The 25198-nt window shown below is 34.1% G+C and overlaps 1 long non-coding RNA gene across 1 annotated transcript; it reads left to right on the top strand.

Moving 5' to 3' along the window:
- The first annotated feature begins 935 nt into the window (after positions 1-935).
- On the top strand, positions 936-7165 carry LOC132697705 (uncharacterized). The gene is made up of 3 exons (XR_009618295.1): positions 936-1153; positions 6701-6844; positions 6960-7165. It is a non-coding gene; the product is annotated as an uncharacterized LOC132697705 (long non-coding RNA).
- Positions 7166-25198: the final 18033 nt, after the last annotated feature.

Genomic DNA, 25198 nt, shown 5'->3' with positions numbered 1-25198 from the left:
GAAGTCAAAAATTGATTACAAAAAATAGGACTCGGTATCGACATCTACCTTTTGGAATACCCTGTATATTTTTTATTTCCTGCAAAAAATACGCGAGAAAGAGTTACGATCGACGTGTGCAAGCGTTTTACTTGAAATAATGAATTTTAAATGAATTTGTTCCATATTTTAGCAGTTAATAATGTCCCAAAAGTATTTCACCGAAGCAGGTTACTAGTGCTTCAAAGTTCAAGAGGAGGTAATAAAAACAAACTTTCACTCTCTGCTTGAAAGAATTAAACTTTTCCGAAATTAGCTTAGTAAAACGAGCTGATTTAAGCAATTTTACGGTTTGTCTGTGAATTTTAAATTATTTAAAAGAGGCAGTTTTAGACTATACAGCGTCTAAAACAGAGTTCATCTCCATGAAGCTGAAAGAAAACTATATACCGCGCTGATGGAGACAATTAACTTTATCATCGAGGTTGTTGAAGACAATACGACACTCGGATAGTTGGAGAGTTCGTTATTAGACAGCTCGGTGATAATCACAACATTTGGCTGTTTGATTGATTATGGGGGTCGGTTTCGGAGAAAACTTAGTTTCCGAACCGTTTCGGACGTGCGCGAAGCTAAACTATGTTGGGTTTTTCGAAAAGGATCGACTCGCTTGCAATGACACCGGGCTACTGGAAATCAGTTCCGATAGAATATGGTCATTATACACCCTAATTGCAATTACAGATACACGCAAACTATATCCGCCCCATTACGGACAAGGGCCGATCTATATATACGACATTCATTAAATGGCGCGGATTTCATTGTTGATACGAATTTGCCCTCTATATATCGATCCGCCGCAGGCTATTGATTGCTCATTTCCTTTGGTTTGCGGTTTAAGCTGCGATGCATCACTATATTATATTCCATCGCTACCGATCTCGTTCGTAGACATTTTTAGCGCTGAAACAGGCTCAAACCCAATGGACATTAAAATAAGACGAAAACAATTAACTAAGAGCGGTATAAAGGAATTTGGAAAAATGAGGTCACGCGGTATTTCATTTGAAAAGTTTTTATTATACTTCTTATGACGCTGGCCTTGGGCCATGCCATATAAAAAATGTCTAGCGAAATGCAGGCAAGCAAGCAAGAGTACCTGGTAGAACAGGTAGGTACAAATATGGAACTTTATTATATTAAGACTACTCCAACATGGAATACTATAACACATCTCTAGAAGCCTTCATTTAAAGAGATTCTTTTCCATGTCTAAAATAGAGGAGTCATGATAAACGGTTTCATATCATCTCAAATGAAAGTTGCTAACGATTTGTTATACTAGTTCTTGTGGGCAATACCATCAATATTTTTATCTACCTTATCCAGAACACGGTGCATGCATGGTGCATTTTATATCTCTACAGACCTAAACAGCTCAAAAATTCTAACTAATTAAATTTTATTTCCAATTCAACAGATTATTCAGTCTATAACATCAAAATTAATTTTAAACTTAATTAACAATGCGCTGTAGCAGTATCCCCCACAACAGGGGCACTTGCATAAAAATTCATAGAAATTATTAATGATTTGATTTTGTGGCAGTTTTTTACCAAGTATGGTCTGTTCATAGATATAAGATAGTGACTAACTGAAACGAACGGGCAAGCTGTAAGAATGAAATATGGCCGAACAGGTCCGTACTTTGCTGATAATTTAATTATTTGGGGTTTTGTTAGGAAAGATACTAAACAATATTTCTTTATTTATTTATGCATTTATGTTTAAAACTAAAATAAAATTACAAATTATTTATATTACCTACTTAAATTACTTGAAATTATTCACATAATATATCAGTATCACTATCGCTATCATCGCCTGTTCTAATTATTATTTGTTCTATATTATTTGCAATATGGATATACTGTACAGATATACTGTATGGATAAAATTGTTCTGCTTTTTCTATATGTTTAACAGAATTCGGCCAACTTATATCCATGAACAGATTTTAACCGACTAAACCTGAAACATAGCAGTCGGGGTAGTACAAATTTATTGCAAAACCAAGTTAACCTTAAATGTAGTAGTCTAAGAATATTAATGGTAAAAATGACGAATAAAAGGAAAAATGTACAAAGTTTAAAAATTTTGGCACTGATCCCTGTGGGGCTGTGGGGCTGCGGCCGACGAATCTAAAAAATTATGCGTAAATGCCCGCAAGTGTTACAACATCCTGGAATAAAAAAATATCCTCTTGGTTATAGGTTATAATATAAATAACAATGTATTAAAAGTCACAATGGCTAAATTGTGAGAGCATCAGCCAAATATATATAGGATCTCTATGGTAATTAGAACAATGTATTTTTCTACTCCCGTCCGTAAAATACCTAATTACCCACCGATCAAGCGTGCGGGAAGCGTCACTTTACCACGTCAGTTTCGTTTCCCATGAATCCGAGCCACTTCGGACATTTCCGGAATTTTAACGCACGGCTTTGGGTACAATCGGATGTTTTCGGAGATATTTCCCACGCGTTGAATTTTGACGTTTGTCAATTCTAACAGTCATGTCAGTGAATGTATTCGTGTTGTTTTGCGTTCGGTGAACTTTTTAAGTTTAGGTTTAGCTGTATTTAAATTTTATCGGAGAAACAATTTATTTTCGTTTCCGAAACATGCCTCATTATACGTGTTTACCGGAAACTGGTAGTATATTTGAATACCATCGCCTTATTTAAAGATTTTATAATGTATAATGAAAAATTTAAAAAAAAATGAAGCATGTGGCATTCATAACTTTTTGTTACAGTGAATATGGTGTATCATGTGCGTTTACAATTATATGTATACTTGGAGAGAATATATTTGAATTGTTATAGTTTATAGAAGTGTCTTTTGAATAGATGTTCATATATTAGACAATAAACATTAATATTATTGTAATTAATTAATTAAAGATTAAACGAATTGCACTTTCGCCAGTCAAACTTTCAGCCTAAAGAATGAAAAAAACGGTAATCAGTTAAGCTCGCCATAAACCTGCATTGCTTGGTCTTCGTCTTGAAAGCTGAAGTTATATCGAGAATAATATACACGAATTTCATCGCGTCAATTTTAAAAGCGACGAACGGCAACCGAGACGACAACACATACGCCGCGCCGGTTCGAGGTAGTTTTGCAAAACGCAGCATCCAAAGTTTACTCATTTCAGAGAAATACCCCGGGCTCATATTGTCGAGCGTTGCCGAGGAATCAGCTCGCTAATTAGAATTCGTCGCTGTACGGTGTTCGCTACGAGTCGAATTAGTTAAAAACCGACGGCACCTATCGTTAACGTAGATATCCGACTTCTACTCCGTTGATCTCCTCACGAATTCAGTCTCTCCCCAGAACCCAGCCGCATATCACCAAGAAAATACAAACTCCAAACTTGATTGGCTATTCGAAATTAGAAGTATATGGATAATGGAAAAATAGACGTTTACCAATTCGGTTGAGGACACAGGCCACAGACCACTACGTAATAATTATTTAAAAATGAAAAATGAAAATATTATTGAATTTTTAAATTCTATGAAAAATTATGAAACGTGCTATAATACAATAATTAATATATTAATAAGTTTAATCAAAGTTCGAATGTTGAAGTACAAATTATTACAAATTACTAAGTTTTTTTGTAACAAATTCTCTATCTAAATTCATTACACCATTCCCTATTCTCAAGTATCCAGTATTTTACAAGTTTTTTTGCAAAGGTGATATGTTTTATACTTTGTATACTTAGAGTTCCTGGTAGAAAATATTCCACAGATAAACATTTTCTGATATTTCCAAACAATGCAGCTACCGAATATCCAATATTTCTGTTTCTTGGAAAAGTAGGTCTGTGGGGTACTTTCTTCTGTCGCCATATATTATTTTCAAAAAAATTTGGCCTACTACTTGGGACCTTTAAATGAGTGAGCTGCTCCACCCTATTCTAAAATCCCGTACGATGGAATTGCAGTAAGAGTATTAAAAATTCGATTTCCGGAATTTCTTCTGTGTTTTTTTGCAAAGGTTAGTTTTTTTAATTTAGAGTCAATTTGTTTATTTAAAACCAGGATATGACGATTGTCAATTTTTTTTTCAACTGTACTTTTTAATTCATCTCAGAGTGTAGAAAATTGTAGTGTCATCGGCGAAACTTATTATTATGTCAATAGTTTTATTGTTATTATGCTATAAGTTTAAGTTATCTGTAGTATATGACGATATCTCAAAAAACGAGATTTAAAATTTAAAAATACGATTAAACCACCTGGCGACCATAATTTAAAAAATAATTTTTAACGTTTTCGCTTGGCTGGTGTAATGATAAACTTTTTCACCCCCCGCCTTTACGACAGTTACTTTTCGAGATAGAGCCGAGTGCCCTTCCTAATTGGCCACCCGGTACAGTGCGTCTTATTTTTTATGGTTTCACGGCGTATACTTCTTATTAATAAAGCAAACGTGTGGGGTTTTCGTGATCCATCTAAAAGACCCAGAGTCATAACTAGAGTCATACAGGGTGTAGCCTGGTTATTCCTAAACTTATCGAAAAGGGGAATATCCGCATAAAATTTTTCGAACATAAGATCTATTAGATTTGTGATTTTTCTTCGGACACTCACAAATTTCGATAAATGAGATAAACTTTTATATATATTAGACAATTTCATTACGCTTTTCAAAAATATTCAACACGCAACAGGTATTTCATATACAAAGCATCGGCACGGCCATTGCGCCTTCTCATTCCTTCATCTCAATTCTAGGTAACTGCACGTGACAATTTCGTCTTTCAAATATTACTATAATATTATTATGAAAAATGGGGTATTGTAATTTAAACAGAAAAATTAAAAAATATTTAAAAAGTCTATTCCAATATAACCTAAATTAGAGCTAATTACTTTTAAAGAAAACAAAAATTAATATAATTAATATATTGGATTTTATTCAACATCCTCATTTCTAGTTTCGTTTTTGGATTATGGATTTTCCTTAGACATCCACAACTTATTATATGAGTGTTAAATACAAACACTTATTGGATCAAAACTTCAATTCTTAACATTTGTCGCAGAGCAAAAAAACTCAATTTGAAAAAATGTGCCGTTTACCTCCTGATCGATATGGAACGAACAACCCATCCGAATTTCCGCTGGTCAAAAATAACTAACCTTTCGGCCTTAATTTACTTCCGTTAATTTGGTTAACACTTGACGGCGGGTCCAATTTCCTAAACGAACAACAGTTATTTCCCTTTTCAATTCGCGAACAAAGATAACCTGAATAGAAGGGGAAGATAGGGGATCAAACCAATGTAATTACCGTTTTTTATTAACGCAACAATCTCTTAGGTCCAGGGGGCTTCTCCAAATTTCGATAAGTCTACATTCGGGAAAATTAAATTAAGGTGAGGCAATAGGTATTATCAACTGACACTAGAACTGAATAATACTTCGCTTTTCTATGCTTATTTTAATTACTAATAAAAAAAAAGTGTCAATATACAATCAATGAAATAATTTATTTCTAAATTACCTATAGGCCTTAAATTTACATTCTTAAAAAAATTATTTACGATCTCCGGTAAATAATCTACGCCATATATAGAACCTAACTTATTTAAAGAGAATATAAATACACACAGATTATAGCACAACCTATTCATGTTTTTAGCATTTATAACATTTTCTGGTGTCCTATTCAAAGTCTGTATACTTCTAAATAGTGGATAGTTTTGCGCTTTTGATGTTCTACTAAAGGGGTTTCCTAGGCGATTGAAACTTCGTACATTGTACCCATGAAAGCTGATTACTCGTTGAGAAGTTAGATTTGATTTTAAAGTACCATTCTGAATGCGGCAAATAACGGAATAGCGGAAATTTATATTAATTGACTTATATTTATATTTATAAATAAATGGAGTGGATATTTTTAGTGGGATTCCACGAATCGCTAAGTATTCTATTCAGGTATTCCTTAAAGTTGGTTATAGGTAAATCGGACATCACAAACGCATAATAATTTATTATAAAATACATATTATTATTAAATGATAAAAAATACATTTTGATCGAATTTAACTAGTCAATTAAGAAATCTTCATGAGACTCTCTTATTATTTCCCTTCTATTTTACTGTAATGTAATGTAAGATTATTTCTCCACTTATGTACATCGCGCAGTCCGAACAGCAAAAGTATCTTCAGCGCTTCTTTTAGCTATAACGTCACTAAATGTTTCAACTTCATTGCGGATGGTATCAAGGGCTGCTCGACTGCTGCCGACTTTAGAAAGCGCCTTAAGCCGAATCTGTCCAATTAGTACTTTTTTCCATTCATTTTACTTATCTCTGCAGTTTTCTGCAGCACCTCCATCCCAGTGACGTGAATAACTATAAAAATGTATTTGAGTTTTTTTTACAGTGATACAATCAATGTTAATGTTGTAAATTGATTCATAAAATCTCTTGATTTAGGGTGATTAGGTGAGTAGCTTTGCTAGATCCCGCCAACCTCCTATCTTATATTGTTTCATTTTTTATTGTACATACCACTCTACTTATTATCACGGTATAATGCACTCTCCCTTTTGGATAAGCTTCTAACAATCTATATGTATATCAATCTATTGTGATTTTTTGGTTTAACACATTTCGCATTATGTTGCAGGTTGATAGTATAACTGCTTTCTGGAGTTGCGTAGAAAGGGCATTCTGCAGTCCGACGGCTTCCAGATTCCGTGCCAGCTTCGTTGGAATTTCGCCCGGCGCTTCAATTATAATGGGAACAGTCTTGATCGTTCTTGCACCCCAGGTATGCTTCATGTCCTCAGCTAGCGACATGTATTTGTCAACTTTCTCCTCATGTTTCTTGTCAATTTATTATTATAATAATTATTATTATTATTATTATAAATTCTGGTTACAAGTTACCAGGACTTCGTTAGCTGCGGGGCAGCAAGACTACGTCAAGCGTTCCCCTCCAAACCCGATCGAGCAATGTTCGCTGCATCCAAGAGTGCTGACTTCTGCATCATACGGTAAGTATTGCAATTTAGACCCAGTCTAATTAAGTTTGTTTTCAGGTCCGTCGGTACAACATCCATGCTGGATATGATCAATTGACGACCTACACTCTCTCCATGTGCCACAGTTCTTTAACTTCCCATTTCAGATCATCATATTTTTGGATCTTCTCAGCCTTCTTAGAGTCGATGTTGTGTTTGTTGGAGATGGATATATCAATTAAATATGCGTTATTTGTCTCCTTATCAATAACTGTCAAGTCTGGTACATTATGCCTGATTTTCTTGTCTGTGATTATGGCTTTGTCCCAGTAGATCTTCGCATGACTGGTGGTGGTTGGAGGCAAGGTTTATGTCGAATTTCTTCGCCAATTCGAGGTATATAATGATTGGAACCTTGTTGTGCCTTTCTATATATTTTGTGTTGGCTAGTTTGGGGCATCCCGAAAGGATGTGTTCAATCGTTTCCGAGTGTTCTTGGCATTTTCTACATTTGTCAGATGCAATGTTTTCTTTCACGATGTACTTTCGAAAGTTCTGAGTGCTGACAACCTGGTCTTCCATCGCTACAACAAGCCATTCTGTTTCTGTCCTTAAATAGCCTTTCCTCAGCCATTCAAGAGAAGCATCTTTGTCGACGTTGTTTATATGTCGTTGGTATCGGCCGTGCAGTTCTTTGCTGGCCCACGTTTCAATTTTTTGCAGAGTAGTATCTGGTTTTTCTAAATTAATTTCTCCACTTAGATTTAGCGGTGTAAACGCTTGGTCTGCCTTTGTGACCACTTGATGGAGGTGGTCCGTTTTCTGCTGGAAGTATTTGCGCAGGTTTCGAATTTGTTGGTAGCATGTGTTGAGTACGTCGGCTATACCTCTTCCTCCTTCGTGCCTAGGTAGAGTAGTTCTTTCCATCGATGATCTTGGGTGGTGTTTTCCGAACTTTGACATTGCCGTGGGCACTAATCGGTTCAGATTTTCCAAGTCAGTTTTAGACCAGTGTACAACTCCAAACGAATATTTCAGGACCGGCATGGCATAACTATTAATGGCTTTGGTGATTTTAATCGAATTTAGCTTTGTTTTAAGGAGAGCGTTTAACCTTTGCTTGAATTTACCGATAAGAACATTTTTGGTTTCAGCGTGTTCTATCTTATTTGATCGTAGCATTCCCAGGTATTTGTACGGCTGGTTACCCATCGCATTTATAGTGACGTCCTCATTCAGGGGGAGAGGGGCGTCCGAGTGTCATACTTATGTCATTTCCATTTTTGTGTACTAATTTTAGAAGGTTTTGTAAGTGATTTTTGGTTGACGCATATATTTTCAGGTTGTCCATGTAGAGGAGATGGTTCAGCATATGTGTTTCATCGTTAGTTTTAAGTGCAAAGCCGTAACTCGTGGTTTTCAATAGTCGTGATACAGGATTTAGCGCCAGGCAAAATTAAAGAGCACTAAAGGTGTCTCTTTGGAAGATACCCTTTCTTATGTTTATGGTTGGCGTTTGTTTTCGAGTGTTACCACAGTCAAAGGTAAGTATGGTACTCTAGTTTTTCATTGCATGGCGGAAAAATGTTGTGATTTTAGGGTCGATATGGTATACTTCAGACTTCCAAGAACCAACAGTGCGGAATGGAGTCAAAAGCCTTCTGATAGTCCACATATCCCATGTAGAGAATTCGGTTTTTCCTTCTGGCTTCTTCGAGAACAACAGAGTCTATGATAAGTCGGTATTTGTAATCCATGGCTCTAGATATGCATCCTTTTTGCCCCTCTGAGTGCTGAGGATGTCAGGTAGGTATATATTTTGTCGCTGATTATTGCGGAGACCAGCTTGTATAACGTTGGTAAACATGTTATACGGCGGTACTGCGAAGGATCATAAGACGTCATTTCACATTTAGGAATCAGGTAAGTAATTCCTTGGGTCATTCATGCAGGAAGACGTCCCGGGTATTCTAGTGTGGCGTTAATGCTCTTCGCAAGGTGGAAATGAACTGACATGAATCTCTTGAGAAAAAAGTTTTGAAAGCCATCCCTTCCTGGTGCTTTCCAATTTGCTACCCTTCCAATAACCCTTCCAGTGCGCTCTGTTGTGAAATTGATTTTTGTAATTTGTAAGCCTAAAAACGCGTCTTTCTCGTTTTTAATCCACTGCGCTTCCCCTCTGTACACTGCGTTGTCGGACCATACCGTCTTCCATTGCCATTTCCCCCGGATCGGGGTATTGACTTTTCTTAGAACTGGCTGTCTTTTGGTGTAAACCACTATAAAAAGTCTTTTCAGATCTGGAGAAGACAGCGTTTGGCGCACGCAGCTAGGCTTTGCTTTAGGATGTCTAAATAGCCAGATATAAAGTTGTTCAGTTCAAACCCTTTTTGCTGCTGGATATTTGAGGAAAACTTTTCCGCGAGTCTGGATATGATTCTTTTGTTTCCCGGATTCTTCTGCAGTTCTATGATCATTCAGATGTTTTTTCGAAGATGCTCGATTATTCGTTGCAGCCGTTTCGTGGTGTTTCGTTTAATTGTCCCGTTAGGCCTTGTTGTTGAGGCAGTTTTTGACCATTTCGAGTCACACATGTCAACGCTGCACAATAGATCTGAAGGTGGATTTCTTCAAGGTCAGCGTCGTCCGTCATAGATGATCTCAAATGCTCATCGACGTTAGCAATATTCTTCGAGTTAGGGTTGAAATTTAGCTTTGGTATTTTGGGGCCAAGATTTGGACTCATTCCCCTGAACCTGGTAAGAAAGCTCTGGAAGTCATCCCAATCCTCAATTTGGGTTTCAGTTTGGTCTAGTGTTGGGGTTGTCCGACCTGGGTCGGTACCCTGAATTATTATTATTATTATTACTATTATTATTATTATTATTATTATTATTATCATTAATATTATTCATATGTGCAATTTTCGTTTCTGCTTTATACACATACGTACCGCCTTATTTACCTTGACTGAAAGCTTATTTCGACACAGCTATTTATACACAGTTAAGTCAGCATTTACAGCCTCTTCTAGCACTTGGATATATTTTGAAGAAATCAGAAGTGCAATATCATGTGCAAACATAACATATTTTGAATTCAATCCAACTTACATACAAGAGATACTGTACTATTATTTGCAAATCTTCTGGATTCCTTTCGCGTCGGTTGGTTTCAAATCAAACTTCATGACGTTTCGCCAATCGCCCTGTTGGCTTCTTCAGAGCTTAATTAAAACTCAGCTCTGAAGAAGCCAACAGGATGATTAGCGAAACGTCGTTAAGTTTAATTTATAATCAAGTGACCCAGGAGGACTCTAGAAGATTTGTAAATAGTATTACAGTAACCCGTGGAAGTTTCTTTGAAAAAAATAAATTAAGAGATACTACGGGGAGCCGAGTACTGAGTCTTAAGTAACTCTAACATAACACTCTACTTATTGTTTATCATGGTATAATGCATTCTCCCTTTTGAATAAGCTTCTAACAATCTCTATGTTGTACCTCGGAATCTCATCTTGTAAAGCCACTGTATGAAATGCTTTTTGTCGATCAATTTAAACTGTTAGTACGTACGATGTCTGCCGGAATGTAGTCTAATACGTCTGTTCTTACCCCCAAAGTACTGCTATGATTGTGATGGCGGTACTGTTGTAAGTCAAATTTGAAATGGTTTTTTAAGTATTTTCTCAACTATTTTTGAGAATGAACTAAATTAATTTTAATACATAAGTGTTTACATTTTTTAAATTTCTTTTTATTAATTGATGTAGAACATTTCAAAAATTACACAAAGAGGTTTAAACGCAGTAAGTTTTAAGAGCGTAGCCGTACATGAAGAAAACTCAGAACACCCCACTCTGTAAAACGTATTCAAGGGAAAAATTTTCAATTTAAATATCAATAAAAGAACTATCAAGAACAGCGAAAAGTATTCATGGCCTTAACTGAACGGTTAGCGTGGAACAGGCTGCGACATCTAGGTGGCGGGCGCCAAATCATACGAACAACAAAAGAGCAGACTCGACGAGACGTCGGCGCTTTTAAAATTAAACCACAGATGGCACCTGTTAACACCAAAAATTGTTCTCAAGCCAGTTTCTTCAGTATTAATTTTTAGATGGATGATACATTACCTAAATTGAAAAAATATCTTTCTCCTCTAACTTTGAATGGAAATTCCGTGCACAAATACAGAAACAAATTTCACTCCCAATGCTTTCGACCATTCAACTTATACAGCATTTTAATTATAAGAGGATCCGCACTGCTTTTCTCGAAAAGTATTTTTAAAAATAAAAAAACGCAAAATACGTCGATTTTGTTTGCAAGGGTGGAAATTTGCGTATATGACTTCCTCTTCAGAGGTTTACTCCTACAATTTAAATAGGAAAGGCGGATTAAGTGACAGCTCTTTTTAAAGGTCTTCGTTATACCTTTGCGACTAAGTTAAAATCTTAAAATTGGATTGATTTTTGAGATATTGGTTCAAAAGTTAAAAAGGAGCACACAAAAAACAATGTACCCCACAATTTTCAAAATATTTTAAAATTTATACCTCCATAAAGATTAAAAGTGAAAAAGAAGTTAGTGACAAATCATATGCTCAAATTAGCCACCATTTTGTTCTATGCAGTACTAGACGCTTTGGTCAAAAGCTACTCTGACATTTTTCAACATTTTTGGGGTTATTCTGCATTTCATCTACTATTTTTTCATGGAACTCTTGCGAATATTTTGGATTACTTAGGAACACTTTACTTTTTAATCCCCATTAAAAAAAAGTCAAATTTGTTTAAATCTGGAGACTATGCGGGCCATTCGATCGTTCCCATTCTTCAAATCTACTGCCAGGAATATTTATTATTTAAAAATTCTCTCACAAAAGCAGAGCAGTGAGGAGGAGGACCGTCTTGCTGGAAATGATGATTATTGATGTTATGATGGCGACCATTTTAACCGCTTCAATTATTAGGTTGCAGAGTTCGTTTTCCAACTGCAAATACATTTATCCCAAAAGGTTACCTGGGATAAAATTGCTTTTTACGTTTACTTTTTGTGTGCGATGAGAATGAGCTTCGGCAAACCAGTAGTGGGGATTGGTATCGCTTTAATAATCTCTGTTATGCCTGTTTACCGAACCGTTTAGCCTAAAACAGCTTTTGTCAGAAAAACAAATGTCATAAAATAAATGGGGATTGCTAATTAATCGTTCAATCATTTCTTGGCACAATTGTTCCTTTCTGTCAATCTCATCTTCGTTTAATTCATGTAAACGCTGAATTTCTCTACCCTGTAACTGCAACTTACTGAACATCAACGTTCGGGTATTTTGTTCGAGACATATCCAGTGTCTAACATTTAGCTACGGATGGATCGCATTAAAAATTCGAGCAGCTTCTCTAGCAAAACTAGTAATTTGATAATAAATCGAGCCAAGTTTGATTTGATATTCGGTGTAATGAACCATTTTAAAAACTAATAACTTTTGGGTACAGAGCGGTAAAAACGCATCATATATACTACTCACTAGATTAAACCTAAAAATGGCAATGGCAATAAACAGTTGAACATTTTTTTTTTAATCCAAAACATAATAAAAAAAAGTATCTACCTACATGTTAATAATGTCTAGCAGGTAGGTAGTACCTACAAACCTACCTGCCCAAACTAACTTAAAATTAAAGTTATAATTAATTAATTTAAATAAAATAGAAAAAAGAAATGTTTTGGTGTACTCTAAAAACTTAAGTCATATTTGCAATAAAATTTACAGAATTGTAAAGGCGTTTTCAATACCTTTAAAAACAAAGTGGAACTTGAGGCACATTTTCTAGTTAAACGTTAAGGCTGAATGTCACTCTCCTCGAAAAATAAATTGATCTGTTTCAGGATTTTGCAATGAAGTTCAAAAACTAATAAAACAACATTTTAAAATTTTAACTTAGTGGTAAGGGTAGAACAAAAACCTTGAAAAAGAAGTGCCACTTAACCTGACTTCTCTGTCTAAATTGTAAAGATAAATCTCATCCATTGAAGTGGAAATTTCAATATAGCCAAAATGAGGCGCCCTTGCAAACAAAATCAACGACGTGTTACAGCGTTTTTTATTTTTTCATACTTATGGAGAAAATTCATGTAAACGTTTAATTAAAAGTTTGAAAATTAGTTAAAAGTTTGCTAGATTGTAACTAAGTGGCAAGTTTCAAAATTTTTAGGAAACCTGGACTGTATGAGATATATGTGTTGAATATTTAATATTCATAAATTATTTTTAAAGCTCTGTTTGTGATCCGCCTGCAATATAACCATAACAAGAGGCAATTTATTTGAACCAATTAGTAATTGAGTAATTTAGATACACAGATACACCCAGTGGGACACTTAAGATTATTAAACACTCAATAAAATTCATGTCGTCTGTATCTTATTATTATTTTTTACATGTTCTACAACTATTTTTGAAATTTTACAATACAATAAGTTCTGCAATTTTATACATTTGTTCTCTATTTTTAGTGCTTGTAACTATAAATGCATAAAGTAAATTTTCAAATCGCTCGCTCCACTACGATCCGCTTGTGAATAAGCAAACAGACTGACCAAAGTGGCATTTATCAAACTTTTTGCATTAAGGAAATTAATAACAGCAAAACTACTTCTACGCAAGCTGGTTGGTTATAATTCTTTAAAGCCCTATTGTGAGAGGCAAAATTTTTAAAACTTAGCGGAACTCAGGTGGTACCTGCACACTGCAAACCGGAAGGCAAGCGATAGATAAGGTGTACGCTTCGACGCTCGACAATTAAGTTCATTGGTCTGAAGCAGCACGAGCTGCTTTGCGGCGAGCTTCCGGCACGAGCCATATTTAAATAATTCCCACTTTGGCTCTGCGATATCAGTCTCCACGGTTGGGGCACAGCTTACCCAACAATCAGGTTTCTGATGATTAGTACAGAAATTTTTGTACGTCCAAAAGCCGGAAATGCGATTTTCTACTCCCTACTATTCCTGCTACAGTAGAATTACCCACAGCTACCACCCTTAAAGAATCAAATATTGGTCAGCGAGCGCTGGTATTGCACATTATGTGTTTATTCATAATTTTTATTATATTAATAAATTCTCCCTATATGTACAGGGTGAACCATTCATAAAAAGTAGCAGAAAAAAATTAATTTTTTTCTTACGGAATGCAATGTATCTTATATCCTTATGTGAGAGCTCTTTAAACGCCGATTTCAAAAATATATAACATATTATGGTTATTTTTGATATTCAAAACAAAAAATGTCAAAAACTAAAATTTCATTTAGTAGGCCCTGAGTCGTCATTTTCTTATTAGCCGTTCCATTGTTTGTTTTGACTATTATTACTACTAGTATGACGTCTTGGTTAAGCAATTTGTCAGAATAATGTATTTAAATATGCTGTTTTCCAAAAATGAAAATTTTTAAATTCTTACTCTATAGGTATATTAAATAGAACATAAATGCAGTTGCGGCAAGAGTCCAATATATTGAAATCCACGGCGATGGCAGCAATAATAGGCATATGCCATCAAGAAAGACATTTAGACGTATTTGTTTATCACTTCACTAAAAAAGGAAAACCATTTCAAACGAGGATGAAGAGCCTGTTGAGACATAAATACTAGCGTATTTCAAAAATCGCTGCTCCTTGAGACGATTATTGATTTTTATTGTTTACTGATACAAGCAACGAATAAGGGTATCGCTAAAAAAGTTTACTGAGACAAAGATGGAATTTTTAAAATACTTGCTTGATTTTTTCTAGTAATAATTATAGTTTATTTTTCAGAGAACCCTTTAAGTTCATACACGCGAAAACTGGAGAATTTTAAAGAAAACCAAATCTTGAAAATGCCACACCTCACGGAGGAAAATGAGGGTCAAAGACTTGTAGGCCTATGTTAGAAAGACTGGAAATCGAGCTTCTATTTTTTCATAAAATTTTATGAACTGACGAATCTTCTTTGGCAGGAGCACAAAACAGAAAAAAATTACACTATCGTTCTACGGAAAATTCAAAAAAATTTTAGAAGTCACGCGTCCTTCTGTTAATGCTTGAATGTGTGAAATTAAAAAGAACAAAATATTTTATGAAGGTGTATTATCGGGTGACCAAAGGACCATATCAGATTAGATGTAGATAACATGCAACGGAATGAAGTTGCCGAAATTATTTGGCAACAAGATGGAGCGCCCCAACACATCTCAACAATAAATATAGATAAAATTATGCCATTTTCATCGGATAGAAAAACTGAGTATTTCCGAACATATATAAATATATTAGGAAATTCCTACGATGGGTGCCAGAGTTCGTTTTTGAGAATGCATTTTCTAGTTTTTATAATTTGGGGAATACAAAAAGGATCGCCCATATGAGAGTAATAACTAACAGAGGTTTTATTGTACTACTACTACTACTACTACTACTACTACTATTCTCTAGAAATCGGCTGTTAGAAAGTTGGTAAAGTGCTAAAACCTCATAAGAATACATAAGTTACTTTCACTTGACAAACAATAGCTTAAGGTCTTTCACTTAGAATTTCGTATTGTGTATTGCTACCCCTTCGCCCATATGAGTTTTTATTAGGATTTAGTTAACAACTATATGTTGTAAAAACATAAACATAGTTATGTCTTTCTATATTTTTCTGCTATTATCATCTACGGTGTATTTCACAAAATGGGGTTTGTGTAAACTTGCTATATGTAACAATTCCTTTCTTACCAAATTATTTTTACCTTAAATATTTTTGGTGGTTAACTAGTCGATAATTTCTTGTTGAAGTCGGAGTCTTCTCTGTGATTCGTGAATGATCGCTTGCCTTGGCCATAACTACTAGTGTATCAGATATTTTATTATTTCTTCGAATTCATGTCCTCCTATTCGTATCTTTCCTTTTCCTAAAAGCTTCTTAATGACCTTGTGTGAATGATTGGCGAACGATAGCTATATTTTTGTCTAGCTACATTATTTTAAATTTATGCGGCTTTAAAATCTTATCTTTGGTGTTTTCATCGACGATTTTTTCGGGTCTGTCTAGACTGGAAGTTCCATTTGACCTACTATCTCCCTTCAATAATTTACCATATTCTAATTCCTCTTTATAAAATCTACAAACTTTGTTTGCCCGTTTTGTAAATAACAATGAACACAAATACCAATGGACTTTCTATTACATTTAAATTTAATCTCGCAGAGATGTTTTTCGTTGTAAGACTAACCTCAGAAAGGCTTCCACCTAAAACCTCTTTCACTCAGCACAGCATTCAGCACTCATTTATCAGAAAATATTCACAAAAATCTCGAAGGGATTTTTTTGAGCGTGAGGCAAAATAACAAAAGCTTGACGATGCGCCTAAATAGTTGTCCGACGCAGGAGGAATCCAGAACATTTGTAAATAGTATTACATTCCCTTGGGAATTCCTCTGCAATTCTTCGGTATTTCTTTGAAATTCTTTGTTATTTTGAAAAAGCATTCCGTTTTGGTTTAAACGCAGCAATTATTATATCAAAGTAATAAGGAACAAAAATATGGTGGTTATTATTAAACAAAATACATAAATAATCAAAATCAATGTTTGTTTAGGAATCTACAATTCAAAAATGAGTAGGTACAATTATAGAATAGTGTCTAAATAGTTAAATTCATATATTACTATACGGGTTAGTCGGTAATGAATGCGCTAAAAAGCAATCCAAAAATGGTATTTTCACAATTTAATTTGGGCATATACGAGGGGCAACAATGAGGGTCATTTTAAGAACGCATATTCTTATTATTTGTCATCATTCAGTATGGCACAGTAACCACTTGAAATTATTGTTTATTCCGTTTTGAAATCCATATTCTTAATGAACTTTTTTGGACCAACAATTTACTTGAAATAAAAAATTACAATTGCTCGAAAACGGTATGTTTTATCGAAAGGAATATATTACAACTTTTTTGCTTACAAATGATCACTCTAAAATAATTTTCAAAAACAGAAGTAACGGAGCCGTACTAACAAAAATGGCGACAGACGATACCAAAATGAATTATGTTATTACCCTACACTTTTCTGAAATATTATTTTTAGGAGTTCTTACGCCCGTCATATTCCGGTAACAGTGATTAGAGCCGCCAAGGTCAACTGGCCACAACAAAGGATCCGCAATAGAGTTAGATAGCTGATTGTTTGGTAAGCTGTGGTCGGGGGGACGACGAAGACGATCCATCTCCTGCCGATAGCGACCTGTTAGCCGCCGTCTGATCGATAACGAATCTCCTGCGGGAGACTCGACGAGACTCCAATTTGCAGACTTCAATTTGCGTTCCGCTTATTCCCGCATTGATGGGGATCTGGTTATCTGGCGCGTTACGAACCGGCTTTTACGCTCGTGTGTAGCTTTTTTTTTCTAAAGAGAGAGACTCGCCATTTTTTTTTAAATAACTATTCATATAATAACAACAATAACATATGCTTCTTCAACAATAATTATAAAAAAAAAAGAAACAAATGAAAATTCTCCATTAAACCCTTAAGAAGTGCGGGATCACATTTCATCGCGTATTGCAGAAAGTAACTCATGTTTATAGAAATTTCTACATAATTCAGAGTAGATGAAATAAAAAATTAACTACAAACAAATATTACTTGAAATTTTTCATTGAAAACAAACAAATCTTTTTTTGTTACTTACTGTAATATATACACTTTTTTCTAATATTTCGCTGACTTTTATTTATATTTATTAAGTTATTAATTAATTTTTTGATATGTTTTTTAAAAGCACTTATTGATGTTAACATTATAAGTTTCTGCCTTAAGTCTTTATCTAGAAAATTAGAATAATGGGACTGTAAATATGTGTAAGATGTTTGTTTCTTACACTTACTTGTTATCACATTTCCCTTTTCTCTATTTCTTGTACTGTAAGAATAATTTATATTTTCGAAAAATTTCGACTCCCCAATCAGCTCTACAGAAGAGTAAATTCTAGTTTTTTGGAAAACGATTTTTAGGAAATATTTTTGCATAATTCCAAATTTTATTATATGTATATTCAGCACTTCTCCCCATCTCAAAATACCATATTAAAAAAATGACTTCACTAATGCATAATAAAATGTTAACATTTGGTGTTTATTAGTGACTGCACCTTCGGTATTCATTTAAAATTTTAAAATTAAAATTTAGAAATTTAAAATGTCTCTAAAATATTTGAATTTAGGTTTGTTACTACTATTTGTAAGTGTTTATTTCATTTGAATTGTGTATCCACTTTTATCCCTAAGTGTTTTTTTATCCGTTGAATTTATTGGATGGTGTTCATTGTTTAGTGTTCCTATGGGCATCTAATGTGTTAAAATTTGGCAAATCGTTTATAGCACGAAAGTGGGATAAAAATTGCTTTTTCTTCATTCACCGTAAGTGTACATCTGTTTAAACAAAGCTCATACGTTTACTGAAATAATTTTCCACTTTGATTTTGAATTTCACCTGACAGATTATTAATTTTTGTTTTCTGTGTTGTTCTCTATATCACTAGTAGATTTTGCAGATAACAGATTTGATTGAGATTTTTGCGCTTCATGACTGCGCCTGTCCTAGATAAAACCTATTTGTGACAGCCTCATTATGTATTTCCCAGGTGGTAGAACCGACGACTTTGTTTTTTTGGCAAAAGACTATAAAGTTAGTTTTCTCTGCATTAATTTTTCATTTATTTTAAATCAACCAGCTTTGCAATGTTTGCAAATCATCGTTTATTATTTTTTACAGTTGACCTACACTTCCTGAATAACAAAAGAGCCAAACCAACATGTTTTAGATAGACAGTAATCATCTTTCCTGATAATTATTTAGATAGCTATTTATTTAGTTCCAAATATACAAATACAAATTAGAACATAGCAAGTTATAAAAAAATCAAAAGAGAAAAATAACACCTACCTCTATTTCCTTCTTTTTTCTGCTTTGTTTGCTGTATCTTATTTATGCAAAAATAAGCCCAATAACCCAAACATATTTTAATTATTATATTACATTATTTTTCTCTACCCTCTCCTGTAAAACACCTAGTTATACCCCGATCTAGAGCCAGGAAAGTGTCATTTTAGCACGTCACTTTCGTTTCCTATGGCTACGAGCCACTTCGGACATTTCCGGGATTTTACCGCACGGGTTTGGGGGCAATCGGATGTTTTCGGAGATATTTAGCATGGCTTGCATTTTGACGTTTGTTACTTATGACGGTCGTGTCAGTGAATGCATTCGAGAGTGTTGTTTTGCAAAACTAGTGATTCAAATGCCCTTTACCGCACTTGTTGCATAATATATTATTATTTATTATCACACAGAGTGAAATGTACGGCTGGATGAAAAAGATTTTGAACTTCTTAATCGGAAGATGTTGAACTCCTTTGGAAGAGGGCTATAGAGACAGAAAGTCGAAAACGAGCTGAATAACGAAATCGTTTCTATTTCTTGTAGTATATTTATGAAAAGCACTTTAACATTGTATTAGTTTTAATAAAATAATAATAAATAAATAAAGATAAAATAAAATAATAATAAAATAAATATTAAGCATTGTTAGCAATGGTCAACCAATAAAATTGAAGCATTTCTTAGTTTTTGAAACCATAACTTTTAGCAACAAATTTAAAATGTGAGTTACATCCCCTTTCTACCTGCTTTCCCTTAAATGTCGAGTAATCCGATGAACAACTTGAATTTAGTAAATGCCTGTGTTTAAAGTAATACAAATAATACCTGGACCTGATTTTGTTAAGTCCTTTTCCACGTAGTAGTCGATATTCATCTAGTTGATTCTTGTAACTGCTACTAAAAGAACATAGTAGACTGCAGCGCAAAACAACAATTCTGCGGATTTTGCGAATGGTAGTTAACATTTAGTTGGACATTTTTTGTACACAATTCCACAATACTTTCATCACACACTCCATGTAATTTGTTCCATCTTTCCTACGCATGTTGGATTCAAAATCCTCTAAAATTAAACCCGAACAGATATAACTTTCCTATCGAAATTGTGTGACTCCTCTAAGTCAAAATCAGTAAACTGTTTCCAAGAACTTAATTTAGCACTTTAACTTGTCTTAACACATTAACTGTTCTAACTACTTCAATATTTTCTTGATTAAAACGATTTATCCTGTCGTCCCGATCTACACCTTAACAACAGTAAATATTTCTTATAACTGAGGATTTGTGGTGTGCTCAGTAAAAAATTCTTTAACTCGATATTTAACCACGTATTGTTTACATTCGTTTGATATTGGTCAAAAAGTGGCCCCTATCACTTCTTGAACTGGTTAATTGGCACTAAAAAATTTGACCCGTCAATTTCACAACCCTATTTACTACATTTGATAATGATATTATTAATTTGGACCATTCAGCCAATTCAGGAAAGGAGTTAGACAACATTTACTCACTACAATTTTATTGTTTTATTGTCGCAATATTGGAAAACTATCCCTGTGGAAATATATTCTGGCAGATCATGCATAAAAAGGAGAAAACCCTGAAACCTCAGCATAAAGAGTGAGTACAAAATGTGTTCTTAAAAAGAGCTGATGAGAGACAAAAGTGGCCCTCTGATTCCCATTTTTCTCTAGTTCACAGAGTTCCATATTGTATGCACCGATGACAGATTCATTTTAGCGAATACATACACTTCTACGGCGTTGTGCATAGTGTTTCAGGATAAAATAAGTTCCAGGCAAAAGCAGTTTACTGTTCCGATTGTACAGATGCTGTAGAAACTATTGAAAACAGGCAAACAGTTACTGCACACACCCTGTACTATTTTAGATGCATAAATCTTCGTTCATCCGAAAGTGTGGCATATCTCGCATATTATGTGGGTTTACGATGTAAAAATAGCTCGAAAAATAGATATCGATTGGGCGTCTACATAACTCAATCGCTCTTTGAGCTTCTAGGCTAAATCCGACTTAAAGTCCTCGCCTATCGATATCGAGATCGATGGATACTGGCTGAAGTAAAATTTAAACGCGTAATTCATATGGAAATTATAGCAACGTAAAATGGTTCGGAATTCAATCCATTTCGAAAAAAATGAAACGGCAGGTTTCTTCTATAAAGTTTTTAACAATTTTATTTATAAATCTCGCAGTTTTTCATATATGTCGTAGACATTTGGTATCTATAATTATCCCGCTAGGTTAAATTTTTCATTTTAATTTTGTAAATAAAAACGGGATACTATTTGAATTGAAAAGAACAACTTTTTAAGTATAAAAAGTTGTTAAAGTTTTGGAAAAGTTATGGGCTACATGCGATACTCCTTTTCATATATAAAATAATATGAAAAGTGTAACCTAACAGGCCAATCATTATACATTCCAAGTTTCAACGAAAAATATTATATACAAAAAATCTTTTGATAAAGTTCAACGCCCTGTATTTTAGAAACCGATGGCGAAATATTTTCCCGACCCATATTTTTGACGCGGCTTATATAGAAAAATGTCCTTTCAAATGAAGTTAACAGGAGTTATCGAGAAAATGCGGTATTTAAACATTTTCGATAATGGAGGATCAATTATATATTAAGTATTATAAATTTAACATATAAACACTAATAAAACAAAAGACCAAATAGTTATTTTTGTTAGCTGTTTTAGTATAGAAAGTTATATTTTTGCATGCGTCTTCTGATTTTTTACATCTAGAAGTCTAGGCCTACAGACACAATTCGAGGCACAATTTTTGTCATGTTAACCCGAAAAATGCGATCATAATTTTAATATTCTACCAATAGTCCAGCTATTCGAGAAAATCGCGTAGAAAACCTCTTAGAACTGGGAGGGTACACAGTAGAACAATAGGTCTATGGAAATGTGGACGCTCGCTTTAAAATTAATCGTTTATCATCTAACCTTAAATTATTATTTGACTCCAATAACGAGTTAAGTTGCCCTTTTATCAGATTCTGTGAGCACCTATTCCAGAATATCGCGAGGCCTATTTCGACCGATTTAATTTTGACTGCTGTTTCAACCGCGTATCTCCTTCAGTTAAGGTGATTACAATCTATAAAGAATACATATTTTTAATATATGTACTTATCTCAATGTATTTAGGCAAATATGTTATGTTGGATAACTTATTTTAATTTTCAACTTTTAGCACCCGGTTGGAACCCATATTTTTAAATTAAAAATTGAAAATGTAGCTGAACACTCCGGCCCAAAAAATACGGTATATCCTGCGGTATATCGTGCGGTCGATTCTTACCAGACACTCTGTATATTAACTGTGGAAACCAGAAATACCAGAACCAGAAATACTTAAATGTGATCTCGAGTTTTCTTCGTTAGACCTTATTTTTGTGGTAGTTTCACAAAATTTTAATATGATCATACTCATAGGTCGATATCAACTATCAAAAAAAATCTTTAACAAATGTTGTACTTTATATAATTTTCAAAGATGATACCTCCCATTGAAAGTTTTAGCCATAGAATTTTCCAAAATTAAAATGACCTTTATCAGATTTTGTAGACAAAATGAAAAGTTATGAAGTAAGATAATAATGCTTATTTTGACTGATAAGTATAGTTTCTCTACGGCACATGGCTCGGTACATAAAATAATACCGAGCTATGTAACTTAAATGCCGAGTTAAATATTGTCGTGCCTATGGTCTACTCCAACCAACTGGTGAGGAAAAAGGTGTGCTATATGTATAATAAATATTGCTGTAATATTGCAATTGCGAACACAAAAGCACTTACTCGGAATTCCGAGATAAGTCTATAAATAACCTTTTTTTTTTTCAAATTATATAACCTGCAACATATACATCTGATGAAGCATGAGCTAAAGAATTGCTGCTTAGTTAGTAAAAATACCTTTGAAAATAGCTAGTAGTAATACATTACATATTATTATTGAAATCAATAAAACGTTTTTAAAGATTCAAATAGACATTACCGGGGAGAAGATTGATGTCTGTTTAATAAACTGGGAAGGTACACTCTGACTGCTTTGAACTGCTTACCACTTACCTTTGCTATCTAAGTAGATAAATATCTAATTCCATATTCCGGGTATTTAATTGACCTTTGCATTCATCAAAATTTAATTTAATTTAATTTAATTGAGCATTGTGCAGCTACGTGAACCGTGAAATAATTTTAATATTCCTCGTTAGTCGCTGTATAAATGAGTAGAACCTTGGGCAAAGTTATTTCGCATTTGCAAATTCAATTTAAATATTTTTTTGCCAAATTTGTCGCACTGTACGTAATTACTATTCCGTTGTTACCGAAATTATTTTGCCAGGGTTAGTACATTCAAATACAAAAATTCCTGACATTTCCGGGTTTTCAATAACAATTTAATACCATATTTATGTTAAATCAGTCTTACTTTAAACCGTATCATTTATTAAATATAAATAAATAATACTTAAGAGTAATTTAATTTAACAACATCGTAACCCGTGCACCTACTTGTAAAATAGCAATAAACGGTGACAATACCGTGACTCACATTTGACAGTTAACGAAACAGGTCCCTGATAACAATAGAGGCGTTTCAGGTTAGTTAGTCGTGCCAGTTGCTTTTTCGAATAATTAAACCCGTTGTAGAAATGTGCGTATCTGATAACACATTCAAAATAATCCGTTTCCAGGTCTGCTGGATACATATCAGTATAACACCAAATGACTAGGTGGATAAGTAAACAACCGAACCCTCGATATATAAATAAACATGACAGAAACTTAAGCAAATTGAAAACGGGCTCAAGCTGGCAGGGCCGAATTTAATAAATACGCAAAAATTTTGAAATGTTGATCGATTACAACGTTAGAGAACTGTAAAAAGGGCCACATTACTTACCTTCTGACAGTTCCAGGTCCAGTTCGGCCAGTTTCTCTCTGACATCGTCCGGCAAATTTGAAACGTCCACGCTAAACTCACTCATCGTTGCTGCTGTTATTCCCAAGTCACATAAAATCGGCACGAAATCACTCACCGACACAAAAACTAGCGAGCATTTTGAGCAGACGAATTTTCGTCAACAATGTTTTACCCGAGAATGTAACAGCTGTGGTGACGGATAAAAGTGATGGCGAATGTGTGTGCCGTACCAACAATAAACAAATTCTGATGCTCAGGTATAGGCAACCTTGCATACAGCACGGCTTAAAGTGAAGCCGCAGTTGCACAACTGTTATATAATTCCGGCAATCGTAAACTCTTGACTTTAATTAATTTAAAAACATATATTTATCGAATCAAGAAAAACTTCTTTCATATACCATATTGATATAACATTTGCTCTACTTACTTACTTCCTAGCTCTGTTATTTTTGTTGTTATATTTAAAAATTTACAGGATTGATTCGAATGCAACTATATTAGTGTGTAGGCAATGGCTCGAGCAAGAAGATAGTGATTCGAAATAAAATTTAATTTAAAACATCCCTCATAATTAACATACGGGGTTCCTCCCGGCGGATCCACCATTTAATGGATCTTTTTGTGCCTGCAGATTTTAAAAGCGCAATTCAAAGGATATGGAATATCATTTCTGCTGAAGCACAATTGTATTGTATCATCAAGACATCAAAAGTATAATACTCCAACCCCTGACTAAGATTTGCATGAAGCTTGGTCACGATGACAATTTTCCATTGATAATTAAAAAACTTTTACTAAAAGCAAAGATTATACCTAAGAAAAGTATAACGATAATGCACTTTCACTGGAAAGCGATGAAAGGTATAAACCATTATCGGAGAGAGCAGCAGAAAAAAAATCTTGTACCTTGATGAGACTTGCAATAATGAATGTTATGTAGTATTAAAAATGTGGCAGGGACGAACTATAGCCAGTGCTAATTTTTGATGGGACTGTCAACGGGTATTAAGGTGCCTTCAAGAAAAGTGGAAGAAGGATGTTTGCTAACCTTTCAGTCTGGAGATTATCATGAATTGATAAAATATTAATGAAAGGAGTCCCCATTTCAGCATATTGGTTAAAGGATTTTAATTCTTTTTTTTCAAGCCATTCATAAATATTATTTTTTGCCAATACCTTCGAAGTACATTGTTTTATTTAAAATTCTTGAATGAA

This window comes from Cylas formicarius, unplaced genomic scaffold (assembly GCF_029955315.1).
Source record: "Cylas formicarius isolate icCylForm1 unplaced genomic scaffold, icCylForm1.1 PGA_scaffold_2__14_contigs__length_35257938, whole genome shotgun sequence".
In the NCBI taxonomy this organism is placed as follows: Eukaryota; Metazoa; Arthropoda; class Insecta; order Coleoptera; family Brentidae; genus Cylas; species Cylas formicarius.
The sequence above is the reverse complement of the archived record's forward strand: the minus strand, read 5'-3'. Positions and strand labels throughout refer to the sequence as shown.